The sequence below is a fragment of the Alexandromys fortis genome, unplaced genomic scaffold, assembly GCF_014885135.2.
Source record: "Alexandromys fortis isolate MF-2015 unplaced genomic scaffold, M_Fortis_MF-2015_v1.1 scaffold_150, whole genome shotgun sequence".
Taxonomy (NCBI): domain Eukaryota; kingdom Metazoa; phylum Chordata; class Mammalia; order Rodentia; family Cricetidae; genus Alexandromys; species Alexandromys fortis.
This window is the reverse complement of record NW_026068027.1, coordinates 1697105-1725044: the sequence shown is the minus strand read 5'-3', so window position 1 is coordinate 1725044 and position 27940 is coordinate 1697105. Positions and strand designations below refer to the sequence as shown.

The 27940-nt window shown below is 44.5% G+C and overlaps 1 pseudogene; it reads right to left on the bottom strand.

The window, feature by feature from the left end:
* Positions 1–18031: 18031 nt before the first annotated feature.
* On the bottom strand, positions 18032–25084 carry LOC126514831 (nucleophosmin-like; annotated as a pseudogene).
* Positions 25085–27940: the final 2856 nt, after the last annotated feature.

The window sequence follows — 27940 nt, the reverse complement described above, 5'->3', positions numbered from 1 at the left end:
GCTATGCTATGCTATGCTACGCTATGCTATGCTATGCTATGCTATGCTGTGCTATGCTTCACTATGCTACGCTACGCTATGCTATGCTATGCTACGCTATGCTATGCTATGCTCCACTATGCTACGCTACGCTACGCTATGCTATGCTATGCTATGCTATGCTACACTATGCTACGCTACGCTACGCTATGCTATGCTATGCTACACTATGCTACGCTACGCTACGCTATGCTATGCTATGCTATGCTATGCTATGCTACGCTATGCTATGCTATGCTATGCTATGCTACGCTATGCTACGCTATGCTATGCTACGCTACGCTATGCTATGCTACCCTATGCTACGCTATGCTACACTATGCTATGCTACGTTATGCTATGCTATGCTATGCTCCACTACGCTACGCTATGCTATGCTATGCCATCCTGTGCTACTGTCATGATGAGACAGATAATAAGGGTAAAAGGATGCTGGAGTGAGACGGTCTGGTTAACAGAAACATCGGACCTAAGAATTGAAGTTCTGTAGGTGAGAATTACTTATTGGCAGTTCAAAAATGAATATGTATTGGGCTTTATCATGTACCCATAAAAAAATCCTTGCCATCTGGAACTACAGATTGTGGCCTCATTTGGAAATAGCATCTTTATGGATGTAAAAAGTGAGGTCATAATGGATAAAGGTGGGCTATCATCCAATGAATCACAGTCTTACAAGGGGAGGAGATTTAGACTCAGAGAGAAGAACACTGTATGAAGACAAATTCTCACAGAGAAGACACCCCGTGAAGATGGAGGCAGACACTGTATAATGTTTCCATAAGCCAAAACTAGCCCAGAATTGTTGGACAACACTGGAAGCTGGGAAGAGACGGGAAGTGTTCTTCTCTAGACATCAGGAGGGAACGTGGTGTACTGACACTGTGATTCTGGACTGTGTGTGTGGCTCATGTGTGGTACATGTTTGTAAGTTTACCACTGCTGCTTTGTACACACATGGAAGCCAAAGAAAGATGCTAAGATTCTAGTATTCTGGTTTTTTGTTTTTGGTTTTTGTTTTTTTTGTTTGTTTGTTTTTTTTGTTTTTTGGTTTTTTTTTTTTTTTTTTTTTTTTTTTTTTTTTTTTTTTTTTTTTTTTTTTTTTTTTTTTTTTTTTTTTTTTTTTTTTGCTTTTTGAGACAGGGTTTCTCCGTAGCTTTTGGTTCCTGTCCTGGAACTAGCTCTTTTATACCAGGCTGGCCTCGAACTCACAGAGATCCGCCTGCCTCTAGTATTCTGTCTTACTGCCTTGAGACAGGCTCTGTCACTGAACCAAAAGCTCACCATTCCAGCTAGGCTGCCTTGTCAGTAAACTTTCAGAATCTATCTGTTCCTGTCATGCTAGCTTTTCATGTAGTTTCCAGGGATTAGACCTCAGGTCTTCGTGTTTGCAAACGCAAGCACTGTTGCCCACTGAGCCATCTCCTCAGCTGAGAGAAAACATTCTGTTGTGGTAGCTTTCTGTGATTTGCTTCAGCAATCACAACGTATGAGAAAAGTGCAAAGATGTCCCTGCAAAAATGCCTGTGTGGACACATACCATATTCATCATTTAGGGTCTGGGTTATCTCACTCAGGATAGTATTTTCTATTTCCATCTATTTACATGCAAAATTCAAGATGTCATGGTTTTTTTTTTTTTTTTTTTTTTTACCACTGAGTAGTACTATAATGTGTAGATGCGCCACACTTTCTTTATCCATTCTTCCTTTGAGGGGCATCTAGGTTGTTTCCAGGTTCTAGCTATTACAAATAATGCTGCTATGAACATAGTTGAACAAATACTTTCGTAGTATGATTGGGCATCTCTTGGGGATATTCCCAAGAGTGGTATTGCTGGATCCTGAGGTAGGTTGATTCCCAATTTCCTGAGAAACTGCCACACTGATTTCCAAAGTGGTTGCACAAGTTTGCATTTCCACCAGCAATGGATGAGTGTGCCCCTTACTCCACATCCTCTCCAGCATAGGCTATCATTGGTGTTTTTGATTTTAGTCATTCTGACAGATGTAAGATGGTATCTTAAAGTTGTCTTGATTTGCATTTCCCTGATTGCTAAGGAGGTTGAACATGACATTAGGTGTCTTTTGACCATTTGAACTTCTTCTGTTGAGAATTCCCTGTTCAGTTCAGTACCCCATTTTTTAATTGGATTAATTAGAATTTTAATGTCTAGTTTCTTGAGTTCTTTATATATTTTGGAGATCAGACCTTTGTCTGATGCGGGGTTGGTAAAGATCTTCTCCCATTCAGTAGGATGCCTAGTGGACTCTAGCCATAAACAAAGGACATTAAGCCTATAGTTCACAAGCCTAGAGAGGCCAAATAACAAGGTGAACCCAAAGAAAAACATATATAGATCCTCCTGGAAATTGAAAGCAAACAAGATTGCTGGGAAAAAGTTGGGAACATGGGGGTCAGGGTAGGGGTAGGGTGGAGGTAGGGGAAGGGGAGAGAGAAGGGAGAAGGGAAAGACTGGGGAGAGCTTTGTGGAGTGGGAGGGTGGAGATGGAAGAAGGGCGGATATAGGAGCAGGGAAGAAGATATCTACATTAAGGGAGCCATTTTAGGGTTGGCAAGAGACTTGGCTCTAAACGGGATCCCAGGTGTCCACGGGGATGTCCCCAGCTAGGTCTTTGGGCAGCAGAGGAGAGGGTGCCTGAACTGGCCTTGCCCCACTATCACACTGATGATTATCTCGAATATCACCATAGAATCTTAGTCCCGTGACAGATGGAGATAGAGACAGAGACCCTCATCAGAAGAACGGTCTGAGCTCCCAAGGTCCAGCTGAAGAGCAGAAGGAGGGAGAAGATGAGCAAGGAAGTCAGGACTGCGAGGAATTGGTCCACCCACTGAGGCAGTGTGCCTGTTCTAATGGGAGCTCACCAAATCCAGCTGGACTGGGACTGAAGGAGCATGTGATCAAACCGGACACTCTGAATGTGGCTGACAATGAGGGCTGACTGAGAAGCCCATGATAATGACATTGGGGCCTGTTTCTACTGCATGTAATGGCTTTTTGGGACCCTAGTCTATTTGGATGCACACCTTCCTAGACCTGGATGGAGAGGGAGGGCCTTGGACTTCCCACAGGGCAGGGTTCCCTGCCCTCTCTTAAGGAAGGAGGAGGGAAGGGAGGAGGGTGAGTGGGGGAGCGGGAGGGGAACGGGAGGAGGGGAGGAAGTGTAAATTTTTGAATGGAAAAATAAAAAAATAAATAAAAACAAATGCCTGTGTGGAGCAAACATTTTGACACTGGGTGAAACTGGAGTCTGGGTGGGACATACCTGGGATGAACAACTTAAGAGAGGTTTATTTCGGCTCATGGACTCAGGGCGCTTCAGCTCATGGTCAGCTGGTCTCATTGTGCTTATACTTGTAGCAAGGCATAAACAGCATGGGGGGAGGGCATGGCTCCGGAAAGTTGTTTGCCTCATGGTTACCAAGGAAACACAGAGAGAGAAGGGACCAGAACAAATTCAACCTTCCAAGGCCCAGTGACATATTTCCTCCAAGGAGGCTACCAGGCTCTCACAATCTCCCATTGTTCCTGAAGCTGTGACTTCATCACCATGAGCACCCACAGGCATCATCAGTAGAGACAGGATCCTCCTTGTCATTCCCATATTCAAAATATGTTCCTGCAAGAAATCGATTCAGACCCCAGGGCCGGGATCTTCTTTGTGGCAAGTATCCTTGGTTTCATCCTGGGACCTTGCTTCCTTATTTTTCTCCTTCTCCTGATGATTCATCAATACAGAAAGAAACCAAAGTGCCAAGGTAGCTCTGGAAAATATCAGGATCCTGTAATGCTGAATGCCATGGGCAGAGGGTGGGAGGTATCACTTATTTGGGAAGTCGAATCTACATCCTGTCCTAGCTGTATTTTCTGGATGATAACACTTGTTCCCTAAACTCTCAGACCACGTGGTTTTAGATTAGAAGTGCCAAGGCAATATGGTGTTATTTATGATAACAATAAGGCCAGTGGGGGTCACAGAGCCAAGAACTAAGGTAGATGAGGACTGAATTGAGGCTAAAGGTAAGCCAGGAATGCGGGGGTACCCATGAACCATGAAGGTGGCAGGGATCTGGTTATGTGAGAGATGCCCCAGAGACTTCAGGGAGGGAACAATGTAAAGATGTTTCAGAATACTGACTTTTCCCACTCGAGTTTTGTCTCAGTCATGAACATATGTAAATGTTGCCCATGGTGGTCATGAGAGAAGAAAGAGAAAGTACAGGGATCAGATGGAAGTCCCTTGCCCTCCTTAACATGCCCTGTTATCTGCAATCACCACCTCAGGGGTTTTCACCATCGAGGTGTGCAGTCTGCATACCGCACTTCTGAGTCCCACTTCAACACCTCTGCCGGCTATTGCCACGGTTTGAAGATGCTAGCTCCCTGAGACCCAGGAGACACTGCATCTTTAGGGAAAAAAAAAAGTCAGGGCTGAGCCTTCTGCTCTGGTCCTTACCTCCTCTGCACATGTGTGTGTCACTGTTTGTATCCCTCTTTAGAATGTTCCCTTCCTGGCAGGTGGCTCTGTCTCCAGCTGCCCTTGCACACCAAGCAATGTAATGACGAAGTTGATTGGGAGACCAGTGCAGAAAATAATCTGCCCTTGGGAACAGATGTCAAGGAAGGACATGCTTTGTGTGGAAGAGAAGTCAAGGGAAAAGGGTTTTTGAGAAACTGTGGTCTTGATCGTCTAAGAGAGGTCTGGCCTTGAGGGACCATCCCGAAAGAACTAGAAGGATAGTTTGTCTACTTTATACTCTACTTTTTCTGCTCTGACACTTAAGTGACAGCCTTGTGACCCCTGTCCATGGCTGCTCTAACAGTTTCAGATATATGTTAAGATTTAGATATTGTGACAGTATTCCTCAAACTACAACATCTACTTTGACAAAAAAAAAAAAAAAAAATGTTGAAGCCCTAAAAGGTGGACAATGGCAAAGTATTCTTTTGCTGAAATCCTGGCATTCACTGAACGTTTTGTTTGATGCGGGTAATGTAATAAGATTTTGAAGCTGATACAAAGATTGCCTAGAATGCTCTCAGTTAGGCTCTGGGATTGCCTGTAGGTTTGCACAGCCCTATGCAGTAACACGTAACTTTCTCAAGGCCACAAAAGACGCCCTGTTATCTTCAGAGAGACGCTATTCTGATTCCTAGGAACAGGTCTACCCCATCTCCTTGCTTCTCACCTAGGACCCTTGCCTACACTTAGCAGACAGAAGACCAGTGACCTAGAGTACAATAACAGAAATACAAGGTTGCTGAGCCTACAATGCTTCCAGAGCTTCCTGTCTTAGGAGTGGATGTTCTGGGTATGCCCGAGATTGCTGCCAAGGGAACGGGACCCATAGCAGCATAGCACCCTGTGCCTGGCTCACTGCTCTGCAATCACCGTGTTGAAAAACTGAATTGTTCTGAACAAGAGATTCTTCCCTTTGGTTTTTGTCCTGGGTTTCTATATGCGAAAGGCTGGCCTCTAACAGTGACTTGTTCTTGTTACCTATTATTTATCCCTATTCTTATCGCTGGAAAGATACATTTGAGCTATTCAGTGTTAATGCTTCCTTTAAAGACAAAATCCGAGTGTGTTCACCACTTCCTGTTTCAAAATTCCCTTCCCGCATCGTCTTGGTTATTTCTGTTTGGGAGAGGATATGAAAACATTGGTGTTTGTGGTTCCCAGTTATAATAGTCACATGGTTTATGAAAAAGTATTTGGGGCTAATTCAGGACAAAGAAAAAACAAAGAGAAATGCAGTTTAAAAAATATCACTGGTGCTCATCTGCTAAGATTCTGATACCATATAGTACAATATATCAAGAACGCTCTGAGAAGTGTGGGCTTTCGTGAAGCAGGCTTTGAAGTTGGGGGATCACCCCATGGTAGTTCTTTAAGCTCCAAAGCAGGCCTTAGTTACATAACTTACAGACACTAATCAAAGGGGAAAGTGTGGGATCCCTGTTCTAAAGCCATTACAGTTTTCAAGGCAGATCTGGAATATTCCCTGTAACATGAGGGCCCTTTTAGCATAGTTTGTCTTTCCTGTGCATTTGATATTATGCAGACATAGAACCTAGCTACCTAGGCTTGCTTCCTTACCTTACCCGTGATTTTCATGGCTCCATGAGACTATCTGACAGCTTGGTCTTATTAAATATAATGAGACCCTAAATTCACTATTTCTGGTTGTTTTTCATACTGCACAGAGGAAGACTATCAGGAAACGGTGAAACTCCTGGAGGAGGAGGAGGAGGAGGAGTCCTGTACTGAAATCGCTGCACTAAGAGACTCCAAGATCTGTCCGGAGGAGTTGTCATGCCTGTACTGAAACAAGCCGCACTATGGTCCAGGCTAGAGGTTCACAGACCACCACCGTGGTATCCAGAGTGGGCCATGATGCACCGTGGCCCCTTTAATACTTAAGTTCTCCAATAATAAACCATTTGGTCCTACTCACCAGGTCTCTTTGACACTCTTTGCGAGCAGCTAGAGATATGATTTCACAGATGGTAATGCAGCCATCAGGGCTCACCTTTGTCCCCTCTTCTCTTGAGCGAAGCCCCAGTGAGTGACGCATGCTCAGACACAGGGAGATGCTGGATGCAGAGGAGTTCAAAGTTTACTCTCCCACCGGCCCATTTCTTCTTGCCCCTTTTCATCTCACTGTGGCCACCACTTGGCTCACAGTCCTTCTAGAGGACAGCCTTTTCTCATTTTTTCCCCTGTACAACTTTTGAAAAAATTTTCCTGTCAGTCTTCTTCAAACTGACTTCCTGTCACGAATATACAGAGGTGACCGGAGGAAAAGCCAATAAAACCCCTCCTCTCACAGAGGCAAAGTAGAAGTTTGCCCTACTCCTGATCTTACGCTTTGTCCATGAAAAAAAAAATCAGATAAAATACTTACACTTTCTCCAGTCACTGACTAACCACTATTTCTCCTTGATTCTCCTATGTGAGGTATGTCATCCTCAAGCTTACCCCACTTCGCAGGATCTGTGCATTCTGCCTGGTGTGGTCTAGCCTGGACGTAGCTCCAGCAGGCACTGCCAAGCTTTGTGCAGAACAACTGGGCAGAGTTTTCACATATAAACAGCAAGATTTGCAGTTCAGAACAGGAACCGGTCCACAGCCAACTCACTCATAGACTATAATCCAAACTCTAGTAATTAGACGTTGGCTGGCCCGCTGTAACACAGTACAGGGTGTCAGCGCTAACTGCCACAACTAGGCATTGGCCGGCTGTAGCACAGCACACGGTGTCCGTGCTAATGGCCACAGATGTAGTGCCTTTTCCTGGATGCAAAGGCAACTGCTGCCACTTCTTTGGGTGTAGCCAACTTTTCCTTCCTCTTCAGAAACCAGTTATAAGCAGTTATGAGCGAGAACAGCTGCATGGAAGAACAGGAAAGCATCCTGCATCTTTGATGGTGTCCAATAAGCATAGTGGAGAGGGAGCCCTGCTGATTGGCACGTGGCAGGGTGGATGTGCCTTGGAATCCTAGATTTCTCGGAAAGACTTTGTGTTGGCAGAATTTCCTAAGCTGGCAGGCTCACTGCTGACCTGCCACACAGGTAAAGGGGCACTGGACAGAGGAAATCTCAATTGCATGTTACTTATAATTATATTCCGTATAACAACTCAAAAACTACTACAACTGGGTGTGGGGGTACACACTGTTAATCCTAACACTGGGAGGCAGAGCAGGCAGATCTCTGAGTTCAAGGCCAGCCTGGTCTACATAGTAAATTTCAGACCAGCCAATAATACACAATGAGGCCCTGTCTCAAAAAAAGCAAACAAACAAAAATGATGACATCCGGTATATGTTCTCAAAATACATCTTCCTAACGGGCATAGTTTGTTTTCTAAGAAAAGCTGCCTCGTCCCACCAAAACAGTAAACTCGCTAGAGCCAAGATCAACTGTGAAGAAACAGTCCTGAGCATCCAAGGAACTCTCTGCTTCCCTGTGAGCCCATTCTTGCAGCTGACTGATGCCTTGATGGAACTCAATGGAAGGCAGGGACTGGCCAAGGGCTTTGTCCTGGCAAAAGGCTGCAAAGAATAAAAGCAACGGGAAAGACAGGATCAAGATCCTTATCTTCTCAGTTCATTTCATCACCGGTCCTGTGCCCCCAAAGTGTTGCCCACGATCTAGGCTACTTGCTGTGTTCATACTTGTGGTGGGGAAGTCCAAACATTGTGAACATGTTCAATTAAACATATTAAAAGTTGGATATCGATGAAGAACAAATGGTTTGGAATATCAGTTTACCAGGAAGGTGAAGAGAAAGAATTAAAACAGGCAACACCACAGAAGCATGCAAGGGCGTCCCAGCGGCGTGCGCCTACCGCGCCTAGGGAGACCAGCAAACAAGGGGCACCGGAAACTGGTACTCAGCTCACTTCCTTTCTCTGTATCGTTCAGTCTGGGACTCCAGGGCATGGAATGGTTCATTCATGGAGGGGGGGGGGTTAAATCTCTCTAGAAACAACTCCACAACAAGACTCAGAAATGTGTCTCCTAGGTGATTCTAAACCCAGTCAGGTTGACGAGGATCACCCCTCACATGTTACATTCATCTAGCTGTAGATCTACCAGGTTTGTGGACCCTTAAAAAAAAACCTGTTTTGTTTTTCCTACAACTTTCTTTTTCTCTACTCATGGTGCCTTCATCACCATTCTGTGCAATTATCGCTGTCTCTGCTAGCTGTCACCCAACACCTGAAGTTACACTGCTGATTTGAGATGGGGGTAATCTTCATGTACACACGAATAGTTAAAATCCCTCTCCACCCTGCTCCATCGCACCCCACAGCCTCAGTACACTGTGGCTGCATTTGCATTCATCTCTAAGTAGTTCCTGATTTGACATCTAATTTATTAGGTTTCATTGTTTCATAGTGTGTTATTTACTTGCCACAACTCAGACCTCTGTTACTGACTCCCAACTTTATCTCACCGAATTTGAAGACCCAGTTTCTCCACTTGCACACAAATATTACATCCCAAGACCCTCTGCCACTTCCTAAAACAATGGACTGAACTCTGCAGAAACCGCATTTCTTTTCAAAGGAAGCGGGCTCAGAAATGTGCCTGTGGTTATCTAACCCAGCTGCTTCGTGCTTCTCCCCTGTGCGCAGAAGCCCTTGCTTGGTGCTAGCCTTTACTCCTGGGTTCAGGATGACTTCTTACACCCAGCCTAGAGGTAGAACAGTGGCCTTTGCTCATATCTGGGAAGCAAGAGTCAGGCTTCTCTGCTTCTGTGCCCATCCCAGAAGCGATGACATCTGCCTATGTCCTGAGCTGAAGGACCATGTTCCTCATCTGGTGACTCAGGAGATGGACAAGCTCCAAATGTGCACCTTCCTCTTTTCTCTCATCCCTCCAGCTGGATTCGCAAGACCTCCAAGTCATCCTAAAACCCACAGGGGTGAAGCCGGCTCCTGTGATGAGGCTCTAATGGAATCCTACAGGTACAGAATAACTGGCCAGTTTGGAAGTTCTGTGGACTTCAGACCCAGGGGACTGACTCACACCAACCCACCGCCTCGTCTTCATAGACCTCTCCAGGAATCTCACCACAGAGACTTTCCATAACACAGGAGTCAAGAGGTAACCAGAAACTGCCCAGGGAAACAGGCACACAGAGCTCTGCCTTCTCCTAAGCCTTGTAATATGAGAAGAAAAGGCCTGGGGTGGTGGGGAACAGCGTTCCTAAAATGCCGGTTTGCAAATATCCTTAGCATTTTTATTTCATACAATGGAATACTACTCAGAAATGAAAAGAAATAACGACTGGTATATACAAGAATCTAGGTAGACCTCAAGATGATTGCATTAGCAAAAGTCGACTTTGAAAGGTTATATATGATGCAATTCCATTTATCTAAAATTCTTGAGACAGCAACACCGGGAGATGGAGAATGAGTTTTCTGCTGGAGGAGATAGGAAGAGGGTTGGGGCAGAGCAGGGGAAACAAAGGAGCAGTACTTCTATGGGGCTTATTTCCCAGTCTAGATTCAGATGGTTGACTAAAACCATCTAAATGGGAGGAAAAACAGACCTACAGTGATCTGTGTGCGTGCACAGGCAAGCACTCCAAGACACAAAGGCTGTTTAAAAGAAAGCCAACATGATATTAGGTCTGTGGTTTATTAACAGTGTCAAGCAAAGCTCCCCAGAGAGCCATTAACACAGTACTGTTATGTAAACACATCTTCACTAAAGCCAGGGTGAACAAGGAAACTTAGGCCAGAGTATCTCTTGGCATCAGACTTTAAAGGTATACAAAGAAATCAAACTACTGCTATTTACAGATTAGATACATGAGATCCAAAAAATTCACCAGAAAACTTTTAGGAATAACCAACAAAATCAACTCAGAAAAAAATCAGTAACCTTTCTATATACCAACTAGCTGAGAAAGACATCGTTGAACATACTCTCATTTACAGTGACCCTAAAATATATGAACTGAGAGCCGGGTGGTGGTGGCACACGCCTTTAATCACAGCATTAGGGAAGCAGAGGCAGGTAGATCTCTGTGAATTTAAGGCCAGCCTAGTCTTCAGAGATAGTGCCAGGACAGGCTCTAAAGCTACACAGAGAAACCCTGTCTTGAAAAAAAAAAAAAGAATTGATTGTGTATTATGCCCAGCTACACACCTGAGACTGTGTTCTTAACCAGAATTTCTTACCAGAAGAATCTTTGGAAGATAAAGCAGAAATCAGACTATAGTAACAACACACCAAGTCTCTTAGTTGATCCTAAGGTTCTTTGGTGACATCTGCTGTTGATCCAGGGTAGGCAGTGCCAAACAGGACCCTGTACTGATGTGTTTTCCTTCCTTTGATGGCAACATGTTATTTTCTACTCTATCCGTGCACAATTCTCAAAGAAACTGAGATTGTTCTCATTCACACTAAAATGTGACTCAAATTTGCTAATTAAGATAAGGAATGAGAAACAATGATGACTGTGATTAAGAGTAGTGGTGGTAGTGGTGATGGTGATTGATCAAGATGGTGATTGATCATGATGGTGGTGGTGATGCTAAGGAGAATGATGGTAGTGATGATGATGATGGTGGTGGTGATGATGATTGATCATGATGTTGATGGATCATGATGGTGCTGCTGATGGTGGTGGTGATGCTGAGGATGATGGTGGTGGTGATGATGATGATTGATCATTATGATGATTGATCATGATGGTGCTGCTGATGGTGGTGGTGATGCTGAGGATGATGGTGGTGGTGATGATGATGATTGATCATGATGATGATTGATCATGATGGTGCTGCTGATGGTGGTGGTGATGCTGAGGATGATGGTGGTGGTGATGATGATGATTGATCATGATGATGATTGATCATGATGGTGCTGCTGATGGTGGTGGTGATGCTGAGGATGATGGTGGTGGTGATGATGATGATTGATCATGATGATGATGGATCATGATGGTGCTGCTGATGGTGGTGGTGATGCTGAGGATGATGGTGGTGGTGACGGTGATGATGACACTTTATGAATCATCAAAAAGTATCCAGGTGTTGTACTGCTTTCTTGTGATCCCAGCACTCAAGGGAGTTGAGGCAGAAGGCTTATGAGTTAAAAACTAGTCTGGGGTGACTAGTGAGCCTCAAAAAAATGGATTGTGTAGTCCGAATGCTGCTGGTAGTTTGCACTGCCTACTAGACATTTTGAGGTGTTATAGCAAAGAAGTTTTTTGAATATTGAAACCTGTGTGGTAAAACTTAGAAGCGAAGTGGGTGCTCTTCCTCTTGACGTGACTGTTTATTTTCTAGAATTTTTAAGATTTTTTTGTTATTATTTGACAACTTTATGATCTAGGTACCCTTACCCATCATAGTTCATAGTAAACCCTTTCTTCCCAGCAAGCCCCTCTCCTATTTTCATGTCTTTTGTTGTTTGTTTGGTGTTGTTATGGTTGCTCGTAGACAGACGTTGTGTTTCATTTCCTAGCCATCCAGACCAGAATAATCATGCAGAAACTATATTAATTGCAACACTGCTTGGCCAATAGCTTAGGCATATTTCTGGCTAATTTTTATATCCTAAATTAACACATTTCTATTATTCTGAGTATGGCCATGAGGCTGTGGCCTACTGGTAAGGTTCCTAAGGTTCCAGTCATTTCTGCATGCTACAGTACCAACCTTCTGGGCAAGATGTGCACCCCAGTGCAATAGTGGCATGCAGATTATGGGATAACCAACCGCTTTGAGTTTTTTTGGGGGGGGGTTGTTTTGTGGGTTTGTGGGTGGCAGGGTTGAGACAGAGTTTCTGGCTGGTCTGGAACTTGCTCTGAAGACCACGATGGACTCAGACTTACAAAGATCCACCTGCCTTTGCCTCCCAAGGGTAGGAATTAAAGGTGTGTACCACCACACCTGGTCTTTTGGGTTGTTTCTGAGGCCTGTTCTACAGGAAGGAATTTGGGCTTTGTACTATAAACCTGGTCAAAAGCCCATGAGACTGGAGGTCGTGGGACCTATAAGGATCCACTATTGTTGTTTTGCTAAATGGGCATGCTGTCAAACACCCCCTGAATATGTTTGCTCATGCCCATAGATTAATGCTGTCCTCAACCATGATCAGGGAAACATTAATTACAACACTGCTTGGCCAATAGCTTAGGTGTATTTTTAGCTATCTCTTACATCTTAAATTAGCCCATTTCTTTTATTATTATATATTTCATCACAGGCCTATGGTTTGTTACATCTTGCTTCTTGGCAGGCTACATGTCATCTGCCTCCTTCAACAGCTACAAGGCATCTCTCTGACTCCACCTACTCTCTCTACTTATCTTTTCCAGCCTGGCTATATTCTGCTAAGCCATTAGCCAAAGCAGCTTTATTCATCAACCAATAAGAGCAACACATATACAGAAGGACTTCCCACATCACTGTGTTGATGCCCATGGTTCCCGTTACCACTGAGGGCCCTACAGTCACCTAGAGGCTGAGATACCTACCACCTGTGACCATGTCAGGGCCAGAGAAATATGCCGCCATAGTGGGGGCCATGCTGGTCTAAGAGGCCTGTGTGGCCACCTGGGTCCAGGGTGATATCCAGGCCTGGTCTGTTGAGGAGAGTTATGTCTGGATCTGTGGCCTTGCTACAGCTAAGCTCTGTGTTGATGTCAGTGGTTCCTGTTGCCACTGAAGGCCATGCAGAGGCCCCATAGTCTGGGCCAACACCTGAAGTCATGTTGGTGTTTGAGGGTCAAGCTGCCACCAGGGCCATATAGATCTGGGTGGCCTGTGCTGCCATCCAGGGTTATGGGGACATCTGGACCCAAACCTAGGCAGAGGGCAATGTCTGGGTCTGTGGCCCTACCACAGCCAGGATCTGCATTGATCTGCAAGGCTCCTGTTACCATCAATGACCAAGCAGATGCCCGGAGCCTGGACTGCCACCTTGGGACATGCTGGTGCCTGAGTGCCACACTGCCACTGGGGCCATGCCGATCTGTGTGACCGCAGGCACACATAAGCTCAGCCAAGGCTTATGCCAGGGACCATGTCTGGGCCCATGGTTCTACCACAGCCTGGGTCTGTGTTGATCTCCATGCCCTGTGTTCCACCAAAGGCCACACGGACGTCCAGGATCTGAACCGCCACCTGTTGTAAGGTTGATGTCCGAGGGCCATGCCGTTGCCAGGGCCATACAGACCTAAGGGACGTGCACTGCCAACCTGGACTATGGTGTCAAAGGGGAGACACCCGCCGCAGCCAGAGTCTGCATTGATGTCTGAGCCTCCTCATGCCATCAGGGGCAGTGAGGATGCCTGGGATCTGGGCCACCATCTGAGGCCATGGTGGTGTTCGAGGGCCATGCAGCCCCTGGGTCCATGCCAATCTGAGTAACCTACACTGCAAACCCGGACCATGGTGACATCCGTGACATCCTGCCCTGACCACTGACAAGGGCCCAGTCTGGGTCTGTGGTCCAACCAGAGTCGGGATCTCTGCTGATATCCATGGCCCTTGTTGTCACCAATGGCCACATGGATAATTAGGGTCTGGGCCAATACCTGCGGCCATGTTAGTGTCCGAGATCTGAGCGGCCTGTGCTACTGCTAAGGACCATGCCAGGGTCCATGGCCCTGCCACAGCCTGAGTCTGTGCTGATGTCCGTGGCTCCTGTTACCACCCAAGACAGTGAGGATACCACTGCACAGAACTGGCCCTGCCTCTCACTGACTGCAGGCACTAGGGAGAACAGGCCCTACCTCCCCGCAGCTGCAGCACTCAGGAGAGTGGCCCTGTACCTAGCCTGGGCAGCACAGTAGAGCTGACCCTGTTGGTGGGGGTTCAGGGGAGCCTGCCCTAAAGGCAAGAGGGTGGGAGAGCTATCCCTACTATCTGTGTGTCATACAGTGGCATGGGTGAGGGAGAGATACCCCTCTTGTACCTAGTTACCTACTACAGGCTGGAAAGCTGGCCCTGGGGTCACAAGGGTTGGAGGGCTGACCCTGTTCCTCACTGACTGCAGCACTCAGAGCTGACCCTGTTGATGGGCACAGGTGATCTGGCCCTGCGAATATGAGTGAGGGATCAGGAGCTGCCCCTCATCTGCCACATGTGGAGAGGTGGCCTGAGGTCGTGAGCATGGGAGAACTGGCCCTGCCCCCTCACCAGCGCAGTACACAGGAAAGCGGCTCCTGTACCTCGCCCCGGCGAAACAGTCAAGCTGACGGTGTTGGCGGGGGTGCAGGTGAGCCCGCGGGCATGAGAGCAGAACTGACCCTGCCCCTCCTCGTACGCTCTGTGGTGGCATGGGTGAGGGAAAGAGGCCCTCCCCCACCCCTTGCTACCTGCAGCAGACAGGAAAACTAGCCTCAGAGGCGGAAGAGCAGGAAAGCTGGCCCTGCACCTTACCAGCTGTGGCAGTCAGAAGACCAGCCCTACCCCTCACCTGGGCAGAACAAGAGAGTGGGCCCTGGTGGTGTGGGTGCGGTGAGCCAGTCCCAGGGGCATGAGAACAGAACAGGTCCCACTCCTTGCTGCCCACTGCAGTGGACAGACTAGCCTGGGAAATACCGAAGAGCTTGCCCTGCTGGCGGCCGTGAGAGAAAGCCGGCAGGCTGGCCAACCCGACTACCACCCAGACCCAGAACAGGGCGGCCCATGCCAACATCCACCTCATCAAAAAACCTGCTGGAGCATGTGAAGGGGCCTGCAAATCCAAAGCTTCAGAATCTTCATGATGCAAGAGAACAACAGGATTCTAAGAGGAGCCCCAGTGAGGGCCCAGCATCGAAGGGGTAGCAGGAGCCAGAGGCCTCAGACCAGAACAATGGCTCACTACAATGAACACTTATAAGTAAAGATGTACGGACTGTGTGACTCACTGGGGCACACTGCAGCTTCCATGTGGAGACTTTTCTCTTTTTGTATGTTTTTATGCTTGTTTTCATCTTTTAAATTTGTTTGTTTTTCTCTTAAATTTTATTTTATTTTGGGAGGGAGGTTGCAAGGGCAGAGGACAGATATGAAGGGACAAGGAGATGAATGGGATCAGGGTGCATGATGTGGAACCCACAGAGAATCAATTAAAATGTCTAAAATGGAAAAAATGTGACTGCAACCTTAAGCAAATCCACTAGGCCTGCCAGTCCAACAATTTTAAATAAAGGCCCTCCCAGGGAAAGGAATTCTGCCATCACAGCAAACGGATGACTTAAGACCTGTGCCATGCTCACCAGGAAAGCCCTGTAGGGCTCATAGAAATGAGGAAACTTCATTCCCACGCGCATGCACTCAGACGTTCAAGTGTCTGTGGGCACAGGGAGAGCGGCATTTATACAACGCATAGAACCAAGCCCTCGCTATTTTCAACTTAACCTCTGGAGAAGCAGCTCAAGTGTTTCAAATCCAGAGCCAGGCTGGACCCAGACACGCCCTCCTCTGCTCCGCTTCTGCCTCCTTCCTTTTCCTCTTCTCTGCACTGATGGTCCTATTCCTTACAGGACACTTCTCAGCTTGTGTTTGTTTGTTTGTTTGTTTGTTTGTTTTTCTCTTTCTAACTATTAAGCTTTTCACTACCTTCCTGTATAGTTTGCTTCAACCTTCATTTTTTTCTTTGGATACGCCTGTATTGGTTAAACCCATGGATACTGCTGTTTTGGTTAAACCCACAGATACTGCTGTATTGGTTAAATCCATGAATACTGCTGTATTGCTTAAACCCACGGATACTGCTGTATTGGTTAAACCCATGGATACTGCTGTATTGGTTAAACCCACAGATACTGCTGTATTGGTTAAATCCATGAATGCTGCTGTATTGGTTAAACCCATTTTGCCGGACCTGTTTTCTCTCTCATGCTCAGGCCACTCTCCTGCGCATGTCTCTGCTCTCCCCTGGACGGCTTTCCCTTTCTCCTCTGGACGGCTTTCTCTTTCTCCCCTGGATGGCTTTCTCTTTCTCCCCTGGACGGCTTTCGCTTTCTCCTCTGGTGTGTTTGTTGATGGCAGGCACTGAGCAGAACACGTGGGAACAGCAGATTCTGTGCAGCGGGAACCACTGTGGTATTTCTGCTGACTAAGGCTCGGGGGTTGGTCCCTGGTAAACCGACAGTCCCCTGACAGTCAGGGCTTGGCTTGCTGATGTGAGCTGGGGACACTGAGGCCATTGATCTGTCTGTGAACCTCCTGCGTGATCTTGAGTAGGTCCGACAGTTCCCAGTGGGGGTCTCTGAATAAACATTCAGTACCTGTGTCTGGAATCAACCTCTCTGTACTCAGGAGTCCTCTCTCATCATTCTGAAACAAGTCCTGTCTCTAAGCCTCTGGCTTTCTGTACTATAGTATAATCTTCAAGTTTATCTTGAAGAATCATGCCTTGTTTGGCTGCTTCATTAGGTCAACAAAAATGGATTCTCTCTATCAGACTAAAACTTGGTGGAGAAATCATATTGATTCATTACTTGCTTCTGTTTCATCCGCATTCCTGCAACACTCAGGTGGCTAAAACACTGTCAGGTAGAAATTACATCTATTTCTGTCTACAGCCATTCACCTCTGAGGCAGGAGCAGACATTACAATTAATGTCTATCCCCTGACCAGAGACAGGGGGAAGTGGAAACGAGGCCCCGCCGTCACCATCAGCACCGCCAGTGGAGGGGACTAATTGTCCAAGACCTAATCATTTGTATCTACTGTTTGAGCAGGGAGTGTTTTCCTCTGGGAATACCTGGGGCTGAGTGGAGACTCTAAGAAGCTATCAGGATCTCAACGGAGCTCTAGCTGTTTGATTCAGGGGTGACTATTTCCAAAGGAAAGGAATTAGTTACATGAATAAGCGATGGGAACTCTGACCTGGAATAGTCTGCCTAACTTTTCACTTAAATTCAAAGGACAGAAGTTTCTACGTGGCGTGAAAGTGTTCTCATTGGCATGAGAAAGACTAGCAGGCATCGACTCTTTACAATAATTCCGTCCTAGCTAAATCATCCCGCACTTCCCACACCCCTCTGCAGTGTGTCATTTCTTCTCTTACCGACAGATGGAGCCGGAGAGAGGCGGGGGTGAGACTATCTCCTCAGACATTTGATTCAGAGTTGGACTTAACGCTTGCTTTCTCTCTCTCCCTCTCTCCCTCTCTCTCACACACACAAATAATAATGAATGGGATAATCTTAAACTCATTTACTTAATATTTACTTATTTTAAATTACTTTTGCCTGGATATATGCATGTATACCATGCTCATGCCTGGTGCCTGTGGAGGTCAGAAGAGGGCATCAGACCCTCTGGAACTCTGTGGGTGCTCAGAACTAAATCTGGGTCTTCTGCGAGAGCAGTTAGCACTCTTTTTTTACACTGTTTTGTTTGGTTGGTTGGGTTTTTGTTGTTGTTCATTCAAAACTTTATTGAGTAGCTAAGGATACAAAGGGATTAAAACACAGTCAGAGATGAGGCATATGCACCAGTGTAGAAAGCAGTGGAGTTCTCGGCATTACGGGAGTGAAAAAAAAAAATGCTTTAGGAAAACAAGAGATTGCTTCCAGCCTGCAAGGGGCAGTGGAGGAGGGGAGTGGACAGCCAATCAGGAAAGGGGGCTGAGCTGAAACTAGAGGAGTGTGGTCTGGACTGCTGATGGTACTCAGTATGGACTAGATTTGTTTCTCCATTTGCTTTTTCCCATCTTTGGGCTTAATTTACCAGTAGTGCCCTGGACTATTTAATGCACTTTTTCTATAGTTGTTTGAATTTTTGCCCTAATGTCTTCTACAGAACTAGGTCCTTTTGGTGTTTTAGAAGTTTTTCTCTGTTTTTTTTGAAAGACTATTGACCCTTTGATCTTGGTGTTGATGGTTTTAAGTCTTTTCCACTTTGATTTGATTTGTGTGTGTGTGTGCATTTTTGGCCAGAATATCTCATACAGATTTCTTCACTGGAACTTTTTCTTCATTTTCCTCCTCATCAAAATCATCATCATCTTCCTCGTTATCATCCTTATCATCTTCATCGTTTTAATTGTTTCCGTGGAACCCTGTTACCATCTCCAGAAGCAGATCACTTTCCAGACATCCTTAAGACTTTCACATCCTCCTCATTTTTATCTTCTGACTCTGCATCTTCCTCTACAGATACCATGTGCAGTCCACTAATGTGCACAGGCCCTGAACCACACTTCAACCTTAAGACACAGCTGGTGTCATTTCAAAGTTCCCAAGAGAAATTGTACAGACATTTTCAAAGTTGCCAGTGTTACTTTAATTGGACTGCCTTCATAGTTCATTGTTCTGCCTCTACCATGAGTAATTTGCGTTTTGCCCCCATCCCTAAACTAACCATTCTTAGTGACAACTGGTGCTCATTCTCATCATTTAGCTACCGTAAAATGGGAATCCTTGTCAGCTTTTAGTGCACAACCAAAAAGGTAGTTCTGAGGCCTAAGAGGGTTCATGTCCACATCCATTGAGTCTTCAGTGTGACAGAAGTTGGACAGAGGGAACTGCTACTTCTTTCTCCTCAGAACAGACACACGGGATGGAATCACGCCAGGGCATTTTGTTTGTTTGTTTTTTGAAACAAGGTCTCACTATGTTACCTTGGCTGGCTTGGAACTCACTATGTAGACCAGTCTTACCTTGAACTCACAGAAACGCACCTGCCTTTGCCTCCTGGGTGCTGGGATTAAAAGTGTGCAGCACCATGTCCAGCCCAGTAAACATTCAACCTCTGAACCATCTCTCCAGCCCCTAGATGTTGAAGGAGGGTGTTTATTTTGTTCCCAGTGTCCTAGAACCAAAATAATCACACAGAAACTATATTATTTAAAATACTGCTTGGCCCATTAGCTCTAGCTTCTTATTGGCTAACTCTTATATTAATTTAACCCATTTCTATTCATCTGTATATTGCCACATGGCAGTGGCTTACCAGCAAAGATTTGGTATATCTGACTCTGGCAGCTCCATGGCATCTCTCCAACTCCGCCCTTCTTCCTCCCCAGCATACAGCCTAGCTTTTCCTGCCTTCCTAAATTCTGCCTTGCTATAGGTCCAAAGAAACTTCTTTATTCATTAATGGTAATCACAGCACACAGAGGGGACTTCCACATCACCTCCCCTTTTCTGTTTAAATAAAAAGGAAGGTTTTAACTTTAACATAGTAAAATTATATATAACAAAACAGATATCAAACACGAATTACAGTTACAATATTTATATCTACTTTATCTTTTATCATAACTAAGGAAAACTATAACTAAATTCTTCAACTCCATCAAAGACTCCAGAAGGATATATTATCTAAGTAAACAGAAAAGTACGTTGTAAGCAACTTCCAAAACTCTAGAATTGACAAAGATATCTTACTGCTTAGACAGTCACCCAAAGTTTTTCTGTATCGTTCAGGCATCCATCTTCAGCCCACAGGCCCATAGTATCCAGCAGACTTTTCCATGAAGCAGGAAATTTTAAAGATAGGTCTGATTATACTGGCAGTTTGACAGTCACTTTCTTCTGTATCTCGCAGAATGTCTAGCAGACTCTTTCATGAAGCAGGAACCCCAAAGAATCATCTCACCTTTAGGCAAGTTCAGCAGTCGTTTCTCTGTGGGTCCTGCATATCCAGTTCAGCAGTTCAGGTAAGAGCAGTTTCTTGCCCAAATGGCTAAAGAGCCTCTTCGATGACCATCTTCCTCTCGAAGTAATTGGTGCTGCCAGGAGCAGACATGTCTCTTTGTCATGAAGTCTTAAGTTTTTAAACATTTAAACCATATTCTGAAGGGCTCTGAAAGATTTGAAGAATACCTATCTATTGTACCATTAAGAAAAAAGATAATAAATACAAATGCACAGCAGGCTAGTGATATGGGATGTCCTTCTCTATGCTGTGAATATGTTTTATTATCATTTGTTAATAAAGAAGCTGATTTGGCCAATAGCCAGGCAGTAAATCCAAGCAGAGATATAGAAAGAATGGCAGAGTCAGGAAGATGCCAGCAGCCACCAGGGAAGCAAGATGTGAGATAACAAGCCACAGGCCTCATTGTAAAATATAGACTAATAGATATGGATTAATTTAGTTGTAAGAGCTAGTTAATAATAAGCCTGAGCTAATAGACCAAATAGTTTGTAATTATATTTAGCCTCTGAGTAATTATTTTTAAGGGGCCTTGGGACCAGGCAGGACAGAAAAAGGATCCATTTACCTAATGGTTATTAGTCATGAAAAATCTGAAGAGAAATAATAAATACATAAGATTCTAGATCTAAATCTCTTTCAAATGCATTGCTACAAATAGTTTATCTTAAGACCTTTGTCATCAAATCTTAAAAGCAAAAATAGAAGTTATAGTGATAAAATAGAGTAAATTTTAGATCTAAGGTATTAATTTTACCATACATGTGTGTATGTGCCAACAACATATGGATGCACATATATATCTAAACAATTGGAATTTAAAATTTAAATGTCATCCTAACATCTTTCCTTAACTTTAATCATCGATACAAATATAAAACACTCTTACCAAAAGCAATCTACAGATTCAACACAATGCCCATCAAAATTCTAGCAAAATTCTTCAAAGAACTCGAAACAATGGTACTCAACTTCATATGGAAAAGCAAAAAACCCAGGATAGCCAAAACAATCCTGTACAATAAAAGAACTTCTGGAGGCATCACAATCCCTAACTTCAAACTCTACTACAGAGCTACAGTACTGAAAACAACCTGGTATTGGCATAAGAACAGACAGGAGGACCAATGGAACCAAATAGACGACCCAGATATCAATCCACACATCATCAAACATCTGATTTTTGACAAAGAAGCAAAAATATCAAATTGAAAAAAGAAAGCATATTTAACAAGTGATGCTGACATAACTGGATATCAAAATGTAGAATGAAAATAGACCCATATCTATCACCATGCACAAAACTCAAGTCCAAATGGATCAAAGACCTCAACATAAAGCCAGACACACTGAACCTTATAGAAGAGCAAGTGGGAAGCACACTTGAATGCATTGGCACAGGGAACCACTTCCTAAATAGAACCCCAGCAACACAGACACTGAGAGAAACAATTAATAAATGGGACCTCCTGAAACTGAAAAGCTACTGTAAAGCAAAGGACATGGTCAACAAGACAAAACGATAGCCCACAGAATGGGAAAAGATCTTCACTAACCCCACATCAGACAGAGGTCTGATCTCTAAAATATACAAAGAACTCAAGAAATTGGACACCAAAAGAACACATAATCCAATAAAAAAAAAATGGATTACAGACCTAAGCAGAGAACTCTCAACAGAGGAATCTAAAATGGCTGAAAGACACTTAAGGAAATGTTCAACATCCTTAGTCATCAGAGAAACACAAATCAAAACAACTCTGAGATTCCATCTTACACCTGTAAGAATGGCTAAGATCAAAAACACCGATGACAACTTATGCTGGAGAGGTTGTGGGGAAAAGGGAAACACTCCTGCATTGCTGGGTGGGAATGCAAGCTGGTACAACCCCTTTGGATGTCAGTGTGGCGATTTCCCAGAAAATTAGGAAACAGCCTTCCTCAAGACCCAGTAATACCACTTTTGGGTATATATCCAAAGGATGCTCAATCATGCCACAAGGACATGTGCTCAACTATGTTCATAGCAGCTTTGTTGGTCATAGCCAGAACCTGGAAACAACCTAAATGCCCCTCAACCGAAGAATGGATAAGGAAAGAGTGACACATTTACACAATGGAGTACTACACAGCAGAAAAAATAATGACAGCTTGAATTTTGCAGGAAAATGGATGGAACTAGATAACATTATTTTGAGTGAGGTAACCCAGACCCAGAAAGACAATTATCACATGTACTCACTCATAGGTGGTTTTTAAACATAAAGCAAAGAAAACCAGCCTACAAACCACAGTCCCAGAGAACTTAGACAACAATGCAGACACTAAGAAAGACTTATATAGATCTAATCTATGTGGGAAGTAGAAAGTAGAAAAAGATAAGATCTTCTGAGTAAATTGGGAGCGTGGGGACCTTGGGGGAGTGTTGAAGAGGGTAGGAGAGAGGTAGGGAGGGGAGCAGAGAAAAATGTAAAGCTCAATAAATATCAATTAAAAAAGGAAAAAATATAAACCACTAATTTACCTACCTACACAATTTGAGTAAAACCTTAAGATTCCATGTCTCTGATAAGCCTGGACTATTAGTAATATTTGCTGCTTATTGGAACTCAATTCAATGTTATATCTAAAACCTCAAGATGGCTTTAGATTTAATATTGAAATAATTAATTTCTCAATTTATTTGAAGATTGTAAAGAAAATAAAATCCACACCTACTCAAGGTTTTTAATGTAACAGCCACAAATTTTTTAAAGTAAAATTCTTGTAAAATAAGAAAAACAGACACTTCTATATGCTGATAAAATGGTTTTTACAAAAAAAAAAAAGACAGCAAAGGGCATTCATACTCGTAAAGAATTAGAAGTGCTGTTATATAGAAGCAAGAACAGACCCTGGTGCTCAGCTTCATGCTGGAATCCAAACAGCACACTGTAGTTGGAAGAGAGTGGTGGATGCAGGAGTCAACAGGACACAACATAAGTGCTTTTGTTTCTGTGGGGCATGGCTTCTGTGATTGTAGAAAATCCAAAATAATCTCCAAGCAGTTTAATTTCCATTTTTGTCACGGTTAAGAATGTCAAACACTTTTCAATACTTATTGGCCATCATACTTCTTTTGAGAATTGTCTGTTCAGTTCTTTAATATATTCATTATTGGGTGAGTTTAATTACTGTAGTTCTTTATATACTTTTTATTTTTATTTTAGTTAAAATATAATTACATCATTTCCCCCTTCCTTTTCCTCCCTTCAATCGCTCTTATATCCCCCCACTCCCTCTCAAATCCATGGCCTCTTTTATTGGTGTGTGTGTGTGTGTGTATGCGTAAATACAAAACTACAACCTGTTGGGTCTGTTCAGCATTGCATTAATAATGTACAGGATTTCAGGGTTGATCACTTTAGTTTGCATAACCAATTAGGCCCTCAACCCAAGTGTAGACAAATTTTCCCTCTCTCCAGTCTAGTAAACTATAGTTCTTTGTCTAGGAGTGGGGGCCTCTTGAAATGTCCTTCTTCCATGTTAGCATGTACACTGGTCTCGCCATCGTTTGACCCTTGTGTTGGCCAGCCATGGTGTTGTGCTAGGTGTCTCACTAGAAGACACCATCGTACAGCAGACTTCCTGGTCCTCTGGATCAAACCATCTTTCCCACATCTTCTTCCTCCATGTTTCCTGAGCCTTAAGTGCCAGAGTTATGTTTTAGACTCATCCATCAGGGCTGAGCACCCCATAACCAGCTGTTCTCTGTATTGACCAGTTGTGATTTTCTGTGATGGTCTCTATCTGCTATAAAGAGAAGCTTCTTGATGGAGGGTGAAAGCTACATATTATCTGTGGGTATAAGGATAAGCCTTTAAAGTGCAGATAGGAATTATGCAGGTTTTGATAAAATGGTGGTGTCTTGAGCTATTTTATTTCACTGTGTAGAGATATATCATTGTGACTGGTTTAATAAAAAGCTAAACTTCCAGTAGCTAGGCAGGAGGTATAAGCAGGACTTCAGGGCAGAAAGAGAACTCAGGGAAGAAGTTGGAATCGCCAGCTGGATCCAGAGGAAGCAGGACATGCAGGAGAGGTAAAAACCATGAGTCACATGGCAGCATGTCGATGAACAGAAATGGGTTCGTTAAAGTTATAAGAGCTAGTTGGAAACCAGCCAAAGCTTTCATAATTAATAAGTCTCCATGTCACTATTTGGGAGCTGGCTGGCAGGAGAGAGAAAACCTCAGTACCTGGTGGTAGAAGGTTCCATTGTAAAATCAACTACCTCACTAGCCCTTGAAAGCTGGGTAAGTTTCCATCCAATCAGACAACTGTTGGTTATCACCAAGACTTGAGTGCCACTACTGCACCTTCCGAGATATCCTGCCATGTTGGTCTTTGTGTGTGTGTGTGTGGTTCATACCTGGGTAGGGCTGTTCTCTGCTTCTCTCCCTTGGTGCCTTGCATAGCACCTTCTGGTACTACAAAAGCTGGTCCTTACAGAAGAGGCATTCAGGTCAGGACCAGCTTGAATCTTCCAAGTCCTGTGTCTGAACTACAACCTCTGGGAGGCAACCAAGCGTAGCAGCAATAGCCTCTGTTGTTTTGGAGCTCTCTTGAACTTCCCAGATCAACAACTCAAAAACAGGTTTCTCATGCCTAGTACTGGACTTTCATTAGATGTTTCATATATCCTAGATATTAAGCCTGTCTGACGCATAGTTAACATAGTTGTCTCCTTTTCTGTCGGCGGTCTCTTCAGATGGTTACCTCCTTTGTTGGGCAGAAGTGGTTTTTTTGTTTGTTTGTTTTGTTTTGTTTTTTTCTTTTGTTTTTGCTTTTTTCTTTCTGGTTTTTCGAGACAGGGTTTCTCTGTAGCTTTGGTGCCTGTCCCAGAACTAGCTCTTGTAGACCAGGCTGGCCTTGAACTCCCAGAGATCCGCCTGCCTCTGCCTCCCGAGTGCTGGGATTAAAGGCGTGCGCCACCACCGCCCAGCGAGGTGCTCCTTGTCTCCTTATCAGGTATCTTAATGATGCCTTTGTGAATTCCAAAGCTCATTTCTTTAAAATGGTCTTTTGTCATTCTGACTCTTCTTCTCCTTATGGGGTCACGGAGAGGCAGCTTCTAGTGCACCCTCTCACCTGGAACCCTCTGGTGACATTTTCTGGATAGGTGGCAGGTAAGTGGGTAGGGCAAATTTGAAAAAAGTTGGGCATGGAGAAGAATATGATCAAAATATGTGGCATGAAACTCTCAAAAATACATTAAAAATTAAGCATGTTATTGTTTAGGGAAGAACTTTTCAGTGCTAACTAGGATTAGAAGGCAGCCCACTGGGTGCCTGTGGCCTCTGTAAAGCCAGCAGAGGTCAGGACACTCCCTGGTCACTCACTCCAAACACATCCTTCCTGTCAGCCTCCCGCACTGCTGTCTTCTGGCAACCAGCATCAGGTCCCCTCACTACCTGCACATAAGCTCTGGGGCCAGCTGCAGCCTTGGTCTCCAAAGCCACTGCTTCCTTGCACTGAGCTCTTGCCAAGTACCTCACGTGCTGTGCTCCCGGAGCTGAGGCTGCCCTGTGTATATATGGATATATGTACCTCACTTGTGGATATATGGATATATGTACCTCACCTGCTGTGGAAATCCCTCTCCAGGACCGAGTTCTCCCTTGTGCTCTGAGAGGGAGTATGGCTCACACGGAAGCTTTGTTCTGAAGGAAAATAAGCCCTTAAGGGTACACTCTTAACCGAACTTCCAAAGTGTTCTTGATTCAAAGCATATTCCCTCGGGGAAACAAGGTCCAGAGACCAGGGAGCTCAGTCATCTTCCCCAAACAGAGAATGGGATCATCACCTCCATGATTCAATATTTCTTGATTCTTTAACACATTTCCAGGGCACACTGTTCACTCTGCAGGCATGGCCCAAGCTTCTGTGTGTGACTACAATTGTGCAAAGTCAGTAGTCAGACACCGGACTGTGCCGCTGTGGGGCATCAGCCCCTAAGAGATGAAAGATAAGTTTTCATGAGAATATGAAAACGATGATGAGACCCAAATAAAGAAAAAAAAATTAAAGGTCTAAATCCCAGAAGACCTCCATGAGCCATGGAGTAGGTGGGTCCTGCAGAACTGGGGCTAAAGGCTCTCAAGGAGTAACAAGGGAGGGGCATATCTGCTGCTCTCGTGGAGTAACAAGAGGGGCGTATCTGCCACTCTTGTGGAGTAAGAGAGGGGCATATCTACTGTTTTCTCCTAAGATTTCTTTTTTTTTTCTTTCTTTATTTATTTATTAAATATTTCAGTCTCTTCCCCACCTCCGCCTCCCCTTTCCCTCCCCCTCCCCAATCCATTCCCCCTCCCTCGTCAGCCCAAAGAGCAATCAGGGCTCTCCGTCCCGTGGGAAGTCCGAGGAAAACCCTCCTCCGTCCAGGTCTCGTAAGGTGAGCATCCAAACTGCCTAGGCTCCCACAAAGCCACTACATGCAGTAGGATCAAAAACCCATTGCCATTGTTCTTGATGTCTCAGTAGTCCTCATTGTCCGCTATGTTCAGTGAGACCGGTTTTAACCCAGGCTTTTTCAGACCCAGGTCAGCTGGCCTTGGTGAGTTCCCGATAGAGCATCTCCATTGTCTCAGTGTGTGGGTGCACCCCTCGCGGTCCTGAGTTCCTTGCTCATGTTCGCTCTCCTTCTGCTCCTGATTTGGACCTTGAGATTTCAGTCCGGTGCTCCAATGTGGGTCTCTGTCTCTGTCTCCTTTCATCGCCTGATGAAGGTTAATATTCAGGAGGATGCCTATATGTTTTTCTTTGGGTTCTCCTTCTTATTTAGCTTCTCTAAGAACCCGAATTATAGGCTCAATGTCCTTTATTTATGGCTAGAAACCAAATATGAGTGAGTACATCCCATGTTCCTCTTTTTGGGTCTGGCTTACCTCACTCAGGATAGTGTTTTCTATTTCCATCCATTTGCCTGCAAACTTCAAGAAGTCCTTGTTTTTTACTGCTGAGTAGTACTCTAATATGTATATATTCCATACTTTCTTCATCCATTCTTCAATTGAGGGGCATCTAGGTTGTTTCCAGGTTCTGGCTATTACAAACAATGCTGCTATGAACATAGTAGAGCATATATTTTTGTTGCATGATAAGGCCTCTCTTGGGTATATTCCCAAGAGTGGTATTGCTGGGTCCATGGGTAGGTTGATCCCAAATTTTCTGAGAAACCGCCACACTGCTTTCCAGAGTGGTTGTACAAGTTTGCATTCCCACCAGCAATGGATAAGTGTACCCCTTTCTCCACAACCTCTCCAGCATAGGCTATCATTGGTGTTTTTGATTTTAGCCATTCTGACAGGTGTAAGATGGTATCTTAAAGTTGTCTTGATTTGCATTTCCCTGATCGCTAAGGAAGTTGAGCATGACCTTAGGTGTCTTTTGGCCATTTGAACTTCTTCTGTTGAGAGATCTCTGTTCAGCTCAGTGCCCCATTTTATAATTGGGTTGATTAGCCTTTTACAGTCTAGTTTCTTAAGTTCTTTATATATTTTGGAGATCAGACCTTTGTCAGTTGCGGGGTTGGTGAAGATCTTCTCCCAGTCAGTGGGTTGCCTTTCTGTCTTAGCGACAGTGTCCTTTGCTTTACAGAAGCTTCTCAGTCTCATGAGGTCCCATTTATTCAATGAGGCCCTTACTGTCTGTGCTGCTGATGTTATACGTAGGAAGCGGTCTCCTGTGCCCACTTGTTG